The sequence below is a fragment of the Sus scrofa genome, chromosome 16 (assembly GCF_000003025.6).
Source record: "Sus scrofa isolate TJ Tabasco breed Duroc chromosome 16, Sscrofa11.1, whole genome shotgun sequence".
Lineage (NCBI taxonomy): Eukaryota > Metazoa > Chordata > Mammalia > Artiodactyla > Suidae > Sus > Sus scrofa.
In genome coordinates, this window is record NC_010458.4 from 6,526,048 (window position 1) to 6,537,455 (window position 11,408).

Below are 11,408 nucleotides of genomic sequence, written 5' to 3' on the forward strand. Positions count from 1 at the left end.
GTAATACCAACAACAATCCAATGAAACCAAACCAATAAAAACAAAGCCCAGGAACAGAAATCTTAGCTATTTGCTCCAGGAAATACTTGCTCATGGACGAGACTATGAACCACTAGGTAGCTTGCTTTCCAGGGCTCTCTTTAAAATATTCACCTCACCTGCCCATCAACCCACAACCATTATCTTATAAATCCTGATCAATCTCAACCAGTTTTCCACCTTGCAAGGCTCACCTTAAAATCACCCAGGGCTCCAAACTCCATAATATGTTTCCCCAGTTTCCCCATTTTGAGACATTACTAAGCTCTGTCAAAGATTGTTCTCCTTTATCGCAGGAAGTTTAGTAAATTTAGCTTTGCTTGAGCAGCAGGTTTTTCTGGTGACTTTTGGGAGACTGATGAGATAGTTTTGTTCTGTCTCAAAAATCCTTTCTCTTCCTGGCTTCTCCTGATTCTTTGTCCACGTGGCTCTTAAGTGATACTCTTACCACCCCCCCGACCTCCCCTTCTTAGGCAGATGATTTAAATCAGTCTGAACAGATGACCGACCCATAGACCCTAGACAGCCAGCTACCAACTGGACTGGCTCGAGCGTTTACCAACCAGGTGAGTCTACCAGAGAAAAGTAATATGATCACCTCCATCATGCTAAATAGTACAGCTCTCCCTAGAGTCTGGATGGTGCGGAAGTCTCTGTAGAGTCTTACTCTTTTTTCATTCCTTTCTTCTCTACCTATCTCAGGAGGCTGAAACAGCTGCCTAGCAGCTGCTTAAGAAATAATTTGAAAGTGTAGAATCAGCAGATGGCAGGAAGAAACATTCAGCGCCCTGACTGCCATACTTCCTCTCTTTCAAGGACAGAGAGCTTGTTTTCATGTGGGGAGATAGATTTTCATGAGTGGTACACTCATCTCCAACCCACTTCTCCCGTGTTAACACCATGGCATGTCAACATCTCTGATTTCAAAAAAAAAAAAAAGAAAGAAAGAAAAAAAGGAAAGGATAGGAGGAAATCCAGACATTCTTTGGGATTAACCAGTGTTTCTGTGAACCTTTTTGAAGCACGGTGGAATTCTTTAAAGCGCAAGTGTGTTTTTAAAAGTTCCCCATAAATATAATTTTTAATGACTATATAACATTTCGTCATAGGCACACTCAGTAATTTTTTTTCTTTACAATTGCCCTATTGATAGACATTTCAGTTGTTATAATGTTTAGGATTTTGAACATTCTTGAGAATAAATCCTTGTCTGCATTCCTTACTGTTTCCTTCAGGATGAATTTCTGGTAGTGGAATTTCTGGATAAAAGGCTAGAGCCATTTTAAGGGATTTAACTACCCAGTGCACATGGGTTTCCCTTTAGACATTTGCAATGTCCCACTTGAGATATATTAATTTACAGCAGAGGTGAAATATGCAGTGTTAATTGTTGGCATTAGCAGCTGGCCATATTTATATGGAAACCACAATTTTGAATTTCAATATGCACAAGGTTGTATCTTTGCCTTCGAACAGAAAGCAGACCCAGTGGATGGCAGACAGAGTCTGTCTGTTTAGGGCAAAGCCTTTACGATATTCAATACTGAATTCAAGAAATGCCAAAATTCTCCATTTCCCACAGGAGCTGTGGGATTCTAGATTTCCTGGAGAACACGGAGGCTTCAGGGCTGAAGCCCCTTCCTGGTCTCAGATGAGGCATTCATTTCCATTTAGAAACATTCTCTCCTGGAATGGTTGTCTGTGTTTTCTTCTATCAGAACACATTGTACTTTTAAAAAGCCAGATTTGCCCCTCTCCTCTTTCCTTAGCTGTGTGAAGAGTGGTGCGTTTTCCTAAATTGCCTAACCAAGCAGAGCAATTAGTGCCCAAGGAGACAGGAGGCTGACTGCTTTGCAGAATGAATGGTTTTCATGGGAACTGCAGTGAAAGCCCTGCCCAGAGCAAGGAAACTTGCCAGAAACTTGTTTGATGCTGGCCCTCCTGTTTGGTTTTATAAGAAGTTGTTTATATTTGCTGATGCTCTAATAAACAGCTCCTTTCACAGGGCAAATCCTTGAAATAGTTTCGCTCCCAACACAAGTTCCTATCGCCAGTCAGACACTATAGCACAGAATTAGCTGAGAATAATCGTGGCCTCTGCTGTTGTCTGGTAAAGTAATTCAGCCATTGGGAAGCCCCTGGTCTTTTAAAAATTATTATTAATTAATTTTATTGGAGCATAGTTGACTCAGAAATTTAATTTCAGATGTGCAGGAAAGTCAATCAGTTATACATATACATATATCCATTCTTTTTCAGATTTGTTCCCCATATGTAGATTATTACACTATATTGAGTAGATTAGCCTGTGCTATGCAGTAGGTCCTTGTTATCTATCTATTTTATACATAGTTGTGTGGATATGTCAACCCCAAACCCCTAATTTATCCTTCTCTCCCCACGTTTCCCCTTTGGTCTTTTACCTTCTGTGTGAAGGTTTTTTCCAGCCACTCTGTCTTCAAATATTCATCTGTCGGCCAAGTGGGTCAGATCCTGTTGGACACTGGGGATGGGGTGATGCATAAGGCAGACAAGGTCCCATTTCTCATGAATCCAGCATTTCTTGTGGTTGTAGTTAGAAAACAAACAGATAAACGAACACAAAATATGTCAGGTGCTGATAAGGATGCAGAGAATTAGAATAGGCTATTGTGATGGTGAATCTCCAGCCCTGTTTGTGTGGTCTGGGAAGGTGTCTCTGAGATGAATTCTGAATAATTCCTTGATGGGCCTGTTGAGAAGAGGGTTAAACATGTTGGGCCAAGGAAGGAATAAGTATAAAAGCCCCAAGGCAAGTAAAAGATTGGTGGATTTAATAAATGGAAAACCAGAAAGAAGACCACATGGAAAGGACTTAATGAGCAAGGGAGTGTGCTATGTGATAAGGCTCAATAAGTAGACAGGAGCCAGATAGTCAAGAGCCTTGAAAGTTAGAATAAGGTGACAGGTTTTTATGCTAAGTGTGATAGGAAGCCAGTGGACAATTTTAAGCAAGAAATGACATGTGATTTATGTTTTTAAACCCTGCTGTGCTGATTGAGTGATAACTGTATTATAGGCCCAACAGAGGAAGCAAAAAGCCTAGAGAGGAGCCTATGACATAGGCAAGTCCAGGACAGGGATGAAGAAGGTTGGACTAGGACGGCAGCAGTGGAGATGGAAACTAATCCTAGAATTGTGATACGAACTAGTGTGGTTTATTTCCTAATAATAGCCAACTAATCAATACCAACTGGGGGGCCAACAATTTAATACGGTTCTGACACTAACTACCCAGGGTTGGCACAGGGCTTCATTCCACATGGTTATATCTGTGTTAGATACCAGCACTTGGGATCTCCAGACTACTTACATTTCTGCCTGGCTGAAGACAAATTCGAAGGTTCCCATGATGCCCCTCTCAGGTTTGATAATTTTCTAGAATGACCCACAATTCAGGAAAGAGCTTTACTCAGGATTACAGTTATTATAAAGGATACAGTGAGCAGCCAGATGGAGAGCGGTGCAGGGCGAGGTCTGGAAGGGTTCTGAGTGCAGGACTCTCTATCCTCTTGCAGTCAGGATGCATCATCCTCCTGGCATGAGGATGCATTCATCAACCCAGAAGCTTCCTGAGCTTCACTGTTTCAAAGTTTTAATCCAAGTTGTATTGCATAGGCGAGGTTGATCAAATCATTGGCCATTGGTGATTAAACTCAATCTCCAGCCTTCTTTTTTTCCCCTGAGTGGGAGTGGTGAGAAATTTCCAGCCCTCTGATCACATGCATGGTTCCTCTGGTGACCAGTCCATGTCCTTGAAGTGTTCCTGCCAAGAGTCACTTCATTAGCATAAACCCAGGTATGGCTGAAGGGATTTGTTTTGAGTAACAAAAAAGACATTATGGCTCAGGAAATTCTAATTTTTGGTGGGGAAATCTGTACTAGGAATGGTGATAAGGACCAAATATATATATTTTTTATTATACCCGGTATTGTAGGTAGAATTCATAAGCTTAGATGTGGGGAATGAAAAAAAAATATAGGTGTATCAGTGAGGGTTCTCCAGAAAAACAGAATCAATAGAATAACACACTGTTATAATATATAATATAAAAATATTCAATTGGTTCCACATTATATATATTACATATCATTTATAGATATAATTATATGATGTCATGTAATATTGCTATCACATAACATATAACAATATATATAATATATAACAACATATAATAAAATATAATAACATATACATAATATGTTATCTACCTATCCAAAGAGATTTCATATAAGGAATTGGCTTATGCACTCTGGAGGCTGGGAAGTCCAGAATCTCTGCTGTGGGCTGGCAGGCTCATGACCCAGGAAAGCCAATGGTGCAGGGCCAGTCAGAAGGCAACTTGTTGGAGAATTTGCTCTTGCCCAGGGAGGCCACTCTTTTGTTCCGTTTGACCTTCAAGGGATTGGATGAGGCCCATTCACGCTAGGGAGGGTAATGGGCTTTCCTCAAAGTATGTCCACTTAAATGTTAATCTCATTCAGAAACATTCTCCAAGGTGACATAGTAATCCTCACAGCGGGTAACTCCACATTTCTTGCTCATGTATCACCAAAATGTCCTGGTGTCTTGAATGATGACATAGATGACATGGTTTCAATTTTATAGTTTCCAAAGATTGCTTAGATCACTTGATCACAAGATTTCATTCTTTCCCAGCCTTTCTTTGAGTGGCAGTGAGGATACACTGGGAAAAAGAGGAACAGTTGGAAGTACTAGTTGATATACTCAATAACTGCAAATTGACTAGGAATTTCACACCCACCGTGAAAGAGAAGGAAAGAAGTGTGTATGGGGCACATGTGTGTGCAAAAGCCTGCATTGTTACAAACTCTGTCTCAGATCCAGAGGTCTTATAGCAGCTTCCATTCAGCAGTTTTCTTATCAATATGCAGATCTTAGGGGTGGTTTCCTTTTTTTTTTAGTTTTATAGACACTGTGAGTAAAGTTTCCTAGGAGGAAGGGGTATTCCTCCTGCTGGGTGGCCATCAGAGATGAACTGGCTGCTGGTGGAGCGAGGTCATCACAGGTTGAGGGTGGCAGCCCAGCAGTGGCACTGTTTAATGAGTCATGGCTGTAGAATCTGCAGAGTGTGGATCACTCAGCGCCCCTAAAACTTCTGGTCGCTCAGGCAAAGCTCTTCGCTGCATCCTTTCCTCCTGCTCACCTGGCTTCCTTGTGTCTGGCCCTTTCACTAGGAATCCCCAGTCTCTTTTTTCCTCTATGTCCCCTCACGTCCCTAGCCTGGAGGAATTGTTTTCCAGTCTTTCCAGAGAAAGCCTTGTTCAAGCATTTTTCTGGCAGAGATTTCCTTCTGGCACTTGACCCTGCCCTTAGCTTCAATTCTGAAGGATGTTTGCTTCAATTTGGAAATTAGGATTCGGGAAACCAAAGGCTCTAAGCCTCTGAGCTCACGCCAACAGAACATCATTTGAAATGGTGTGGGGGGTGGAGGAAGGTGCTGAGCGTTTTGGAAAGAAAAGGGAAAAACATTGGAGGGGAAAAAATATCATATCATTTAATATCTCAAAAGTGTTAGCCTGATCTCTAAGGATCAGGATCGCAACCCAATATTTTTCTTTAAGTAATCCATGAAAGTCTGCTTTTCCATCAGTTCCTAAAAGGGTAGCTCTTTCATGCTTTCAGTCAATTTTGAGTAATCTTTTTTTTCATATTGAGTCGAAAGGCTATTCAGACACCTGAGAAAGCTGTGAAAATAATTGAAATAAATTGAAGCCTGGAGAAACTAAGAGAAGGTATAAACAATAACTTCCATTTAAAAACTCCCCCCTCCATTGGCCACCTTTTCCACATAACATAGACGTCTCTGGGGGCTTCATTCCTTTTCCATGTCGTTTTCTGTCCTCGTCCAGAAGCACATGATCTCCAAAGTGGAATGTATGCCCAGGGTAGGGTGTGGGGAAGTCAAACGATCAATTTGGGGGTGGGAAGAAAATATGAGGATATACATGTTAAAAAATCTCATCCTTTATATTTTTCTCCTTTTTTGATATTAAAATACTAGTAGGACAATGAGCATGCATAGAATATAAAAGTAAGTACAGCAGCACAATAAGAAAGTTTAGGGCTCCAGAATTAGAAATCTTGCAAGGTCACATTTTTTGTGTAAGCTTGACTTTCTAAATCATTGGTTCTCAAAGCCTGAATAGATTTTTTTGGCTGTGCCTATGGCATATGGAAATTGCTGGGCCAGAGATCAAACCCACACCAGTGCAGCAGTGACAATGCCTGATACTTAGCCTGCTGTACCACAAGGGAATTTCCTGAATTGTTTTTTTTTTTTTTTTTTACCAAAAAAATACTATTTATTTTTTATGTTTTTTCTCTGCAAGTATTTATTTATTTATACAATGATTTTTATTTTTGTTCCTTATAGCTGGTTTACAGTGTTTTGCCAATTTTCTACTGTACAGTATGGTGATCCAGTTACACATATATGTATGGATTCTTTTTTCTCACATCATCATGCCCCATCATAAGTGACAAGATATAGTTCCCAGTGCCTCACAGCAGGATCTCATTGCTTATCCATTCCAAAGGCAATAGTCTGCATCTATGAACCCCAAGTTCCCAATCCAGCCCTCTCCCTCCCCTCCCCCGAATTGATTTTTAAATTTTTTTTTAAAGAAATTGAAGTTGCTTTACAATGTTGCATTAGTTTCAGGTGTACAGCAAAGGGATTCAGTTATATAAGTATATATTATTTATATATATTATATTTTATTTATGTTTATAGCTGATCAATTAGGAGTTTGGGATTAGCAGATATACACTACTATGCATAAAATAGATAAACAACAAGGACCTGCTCTATTAGCACAGGGAACTATATTTAATATTTTGTAATAACTATAACGGAAAAGACTTTGAAAAATAATGTATATATATATTCTGGAAAAAAAAAATATAGTCCTGGTTCTGCCTAGGATTCCGAATTTTAAGAAGTTTCCCAAGTGGTTCCCGAATAGATGTTTGGGAAAGAACTCAGAGCCCTGATTTTCAGTTGCTCAGAGTACCCATGTGAAACACAAAACAGCATGATTTACCTACCTGCCAATTTCAACAGGGACAACTTGCTCCAGATTATAATCGTACACATCGGTTTTTTAAATTGAAGCAATGGCTCATCATGTGTTCTTGGCTCCTATTCTAGATCCTAGGAGAAGAAGAAGACCATTTGAGCTCTTTCACTGTAATCTTTAAAATTCTTGCCTTCTACATGTGTTCTTTGCTCACTGTATTGTGACTGTGCAGTCGTATATCTGCATTTGTCCCTTGTCATAAACAATGTGACAGTGACCTCAAATGATGTTTCCATTGGCCTGCTTTTCCTGCCCCAAAGAATGATCCTCTACATGCAGCAGAGACCTCAGAGCCTTAGTAGCCGCGTGCAGGTGTGATTCCAGCAACACTAGAGGGGGCATGCCCTGAATGAACTAAAGATGTGAACTTTTAGGAGTTCCCATCGTGGCGCAGTGGTTAACGAATCTGACTGGGAACCATGAGGTTGCGGGTTCGGTCCCTGCCCTCGCTCAGTGGGTTAACAATCTGGCGTTGCCGTGAGCTGTGGTGTAGGTTGCAGACGTGGCTCGGATCCTGCGTTGCTGTGGCTCTGGCGTAGGCTGGTGGATACAGCTCCGATTCAACCCCTAGCCTGGGAACCTCCATATGCCGCAGGAGCGGCCCAAGAAATAGCAAAAAAGACAAAAAGAAAAAAAAAAAAAAAAAAAAAAGACCATAAGATGTGAACTTTTAAATATCACCTCTCTGGGAGTTCCCTTGTGGCTCAGTGGTAATGAACCCAAATTGTATCCATGAGGATGTGGGTTCTATCCCTGGCCTTGCTAGTGGGTTAAGGATCCAGCTTGCCATAAACTGTGGTATAGGTTGCAGACGCGGCTTGGATCCTGCATTTCTGTGGCTGTGGTGTAGGCTGGTAGCTGTGGCTCCAATTCAACCCCTAGTCTGGAAACTTCCATATGCTGTGGCTGTGCCCCCCCCCCCAAAAAAACCCCAAAACAAAACAAGACAAAATAAAAAAAAAAACAAACAAATAAATATCACTCCTTCTGAAGGGCTCAAATTGTGGAATGAATACTGGGAAAATGTCATCCCAAATATTATAGAGCCTGACCAGTATCACTTATTCCAGTTCCACTAATGGGGGAAAATGTTCGTGTTTTTGCTGTTAATTATTTCCCCTTTCCACAGAGCCTAGCAAAGGAAGCATCATGAAAATAGGAGAAGGAGGATGGGTTGTGAAATGAAGCCATAATCTCACCTAGTGATATTCAAGCTGGGGTGTGCCAACCTCACGCAGTAACAGCTGACTTTCCAAGGGTTGGGGGGAGAGTTTTTAAAGGATTCAGATTCTAGACCTTTAACTTCCCAATATTCCCTTTCTTGTAAAATGAACTGTCTCAGCACATGTTGGTGAAGGTGTTCAGCCCTTCTCTTTCCCACCTCTCCTTTCACATCTTGTTCTTGTTGCTTTATAAAGAATAACATGGGAGTTACTGCTGTGGCACAACGGCACGGATCTGGTGTTGCTACTGCAACACACCAGCTCAGGTTTGATCCCTGACCAGGGAACTTTCACATGCAATGGGGTGTGGCAAAAAAAAAAAAAAAAGAATAATGTGGATTGTGGTGATCATTTTGCAATATATAAATGTATAAAATAAACGCATTGTGCATCTTTTTTTTTTAATTTTTATTTTTTGTCTTTTTGCCTTTTCTAGGGCTGCTCCCACGGCATATGGATTTTCCCAGGCTAGGGGTCTAAACGGAGCTGTAGCTGCCGACCTACGCCAGAGCCACAGCAACGTGGAATCTGAGCTGCATCTGCAACCTACACGACAGCTCACGGCAATGCCGGATCCTTAACCCACTGAGCATGGGCAGGGATCGAACCTGCAACCTCATGGTTCCTAGTTGGATTCATTAACCCCTGTGTCATGACAGGAACTCCCAACTCATTGTGCGTCCTAAACTTAGGTAATGTAATGTGTCAATTTTATCTCAGTAAAGCTGGAAAAAAGGAAAACAAAGGAAAAAAGAACAGCGTGTTCCTAGCACATGATAATTCTTATTATGTGGCCTTTGTCACAATGAAAAACTTCAGTAAGGCCAAGCAATATGACAACTCAAAATACTATGTTGGTGTCAGAGAAGTTTCTTTTAATTCGGGCACCAAACCTTGCCAGCCCATTTTATGAAGAAATATATTTCCTCCAAATTTTACTTTTCATTGCTTATTAATTATCAAAACTCGTTACATTGTTTGATTGATTGTGGACAAATAATAATTTTATTGATTCCTGAAACATCCATCCCTTAAAATTTAACTTAGAGCCATAGGAGCACAACACACAGACACTGTATAAATTTAATATTATCTACATATGTTTGATTGTTTATGGTTCAGTGAGCAATAAAAGACATTCAGATGGAAAAGTATTTCATCTTATGGTAAATTGTGTGGGAAAATAAAATAAAATATGATTTCAGAGATAAAAGGAATAATGTACAATTTTTGACTTTTACAAAAGAGCTTATTCACATATGTTGAAAATGAATGATGGTAAAGATCAGATGCTCTGATCTTTAAATCAACAGTTTAGGAGTTCCCGTCGTGGCGCAGTGGTTAACGAATCTGACTAGGAACCATGAGGTTGCAGGTTCGGTCCCTGCCCTTGCTCAGTGGGTTAAGGATCCGGCGTTGCCGTGAGCTGTGGTGTAGGTTGCAGACGTGGCTCGGATCCCATGTTGCTGTGGCTCTGGCGTAGGCTGGTGGCTACAGCTCCAATTCGACCCCTAGCCTGGGAACCTCCATATGCCACGGGAGCGGCGCAAGAAATAGCAAAAAGACAAAAAAAAAAAAAAAAAAAATCAACAGTTTAGTTTTAAAATATCGCAATTTAAATGTGATTCTGGAAAATTTATCCTTTGCAACCATTTAACTAACACTAAACATTTTTTTAGACGTCAACCTAAAATGTGGTATGTGATCAAAAGTTTGAAGGTCTACCCACTTGCTCCCAACTTGTGTGGTTGCTGCTAGAAGGCATTTTATAATAGATGTGATTTTTTTTCCCCCCAACTATTTCTCTGGTTTTAATTTAGTGGTATGTTCAAAATTGTTTTCATGAATTCTTTCTTTCCACAGAATGGAGGAGCTTGAATTCTTAGATGCTGATGAGAGATGGAAGACACAGATGAGAGAAGTGAGCCCTAATGGAACAAGGCTGTGGAGAAGGAAGGCGTGAAGGGATGGAAGGTGCAGGTTCATCGAACGGGAAGAGATGTACTATTTCTCTGCCTCTGATGGGAAGGAAGTGAAATAAACATGGATACAGCTAGGTTTGTGGTGATGGTGGCAGTGATGGAGTATTGTTTAGCTAGTAAAGGCAAATTGCTTCCATTTTCTTGCTGAATGTAAAAGCAATTCTTCGAGGGTGAGGATGCTAGGAGGTGAATCTTTCCCATGTGACATATTAAGGTTTGGATGGGACTACTTCCCCCACACCCAATTAGGAAATAATGCTGTATCAAGCTGAATCCTTACTCTGATGATTTTAAGGTGAACAAAATATCAGACTTACTCTTTTACAGTTAATTTTTGATGCAATTTTGCTTGTAGGAAAGAATCCTGCTGACTTACAATTCTTTTACTCAAACTGTTGATGTGTAACCCTTCTCATAGCAGTTGAGGTCTCTCCAGATTTGGAGGACTTCACTGTTTTCACCTCCCTTTTTGGTTACAGTGAGGTAGAGAAAACCAACAAGTCTTGAGTGTCTGTGTATAATTCTTCATTGTGAGTCAATCAGCTGCCTTATCTGGGGTGTTGCGAATCCCAGGGGCTTTGGGGCTCTGCATCAATCTGTTTAAATTTGAGAACAGGGAGGATTTGGGGGGCTACTGAATGGGCTCGTGTGTGGATGTGGCACGATGGGGCTGAAGGCTCATAGCCTCTCCTGTGGTGTGATCTACTGATGTCTGTGCCCCAGACATTCACTCCTACCTGTTAGTGTCTTAAGCATGACCCTTGCAACTCTGCTGCCCTCATTCTTTTCTAGTGTGACCCCTTTCTTCTGAACCACTCTCTGCCAAGGATTCACAACAGAATATTAGGACTAAACATGGAGTAGACAACTGCATATTTTCCTCATCACTCTGGGGTTCAAAAAAAAAAAAAAAAAAAAAGCAAACTGTCCTCAGATTAAAAGTGTTTCTCTTAGTTTTTTCTTTTCTTTTTGCTTTTTTGCTTTTTAGGCCCACACCCTCTGCATATGGAAGTTCCCAGGC

At 40.8% G+C, this 11,408-nt stretch overlaps 1 long non-coding RNA gene across 1 annotated transcript in view; it reads left to right on the forward strand.

Moving 5' to 3' along the window:
- The window catches only part of LOC106506454, a 60,913-nt gene extending 50,440 nt beyond the window's left edge, over positions 1 to 10,473 (forward strand). Inside the window, exon 2 of the long non-coding RNA XR_002339692.1 lies at positions 10,269 to 10,473. This is a non-coding gene — a long non-coding RNA (uncharacterized LOC106506454). The remainder of the gene's footprint in view (positions 1 to 10,268) is intronic.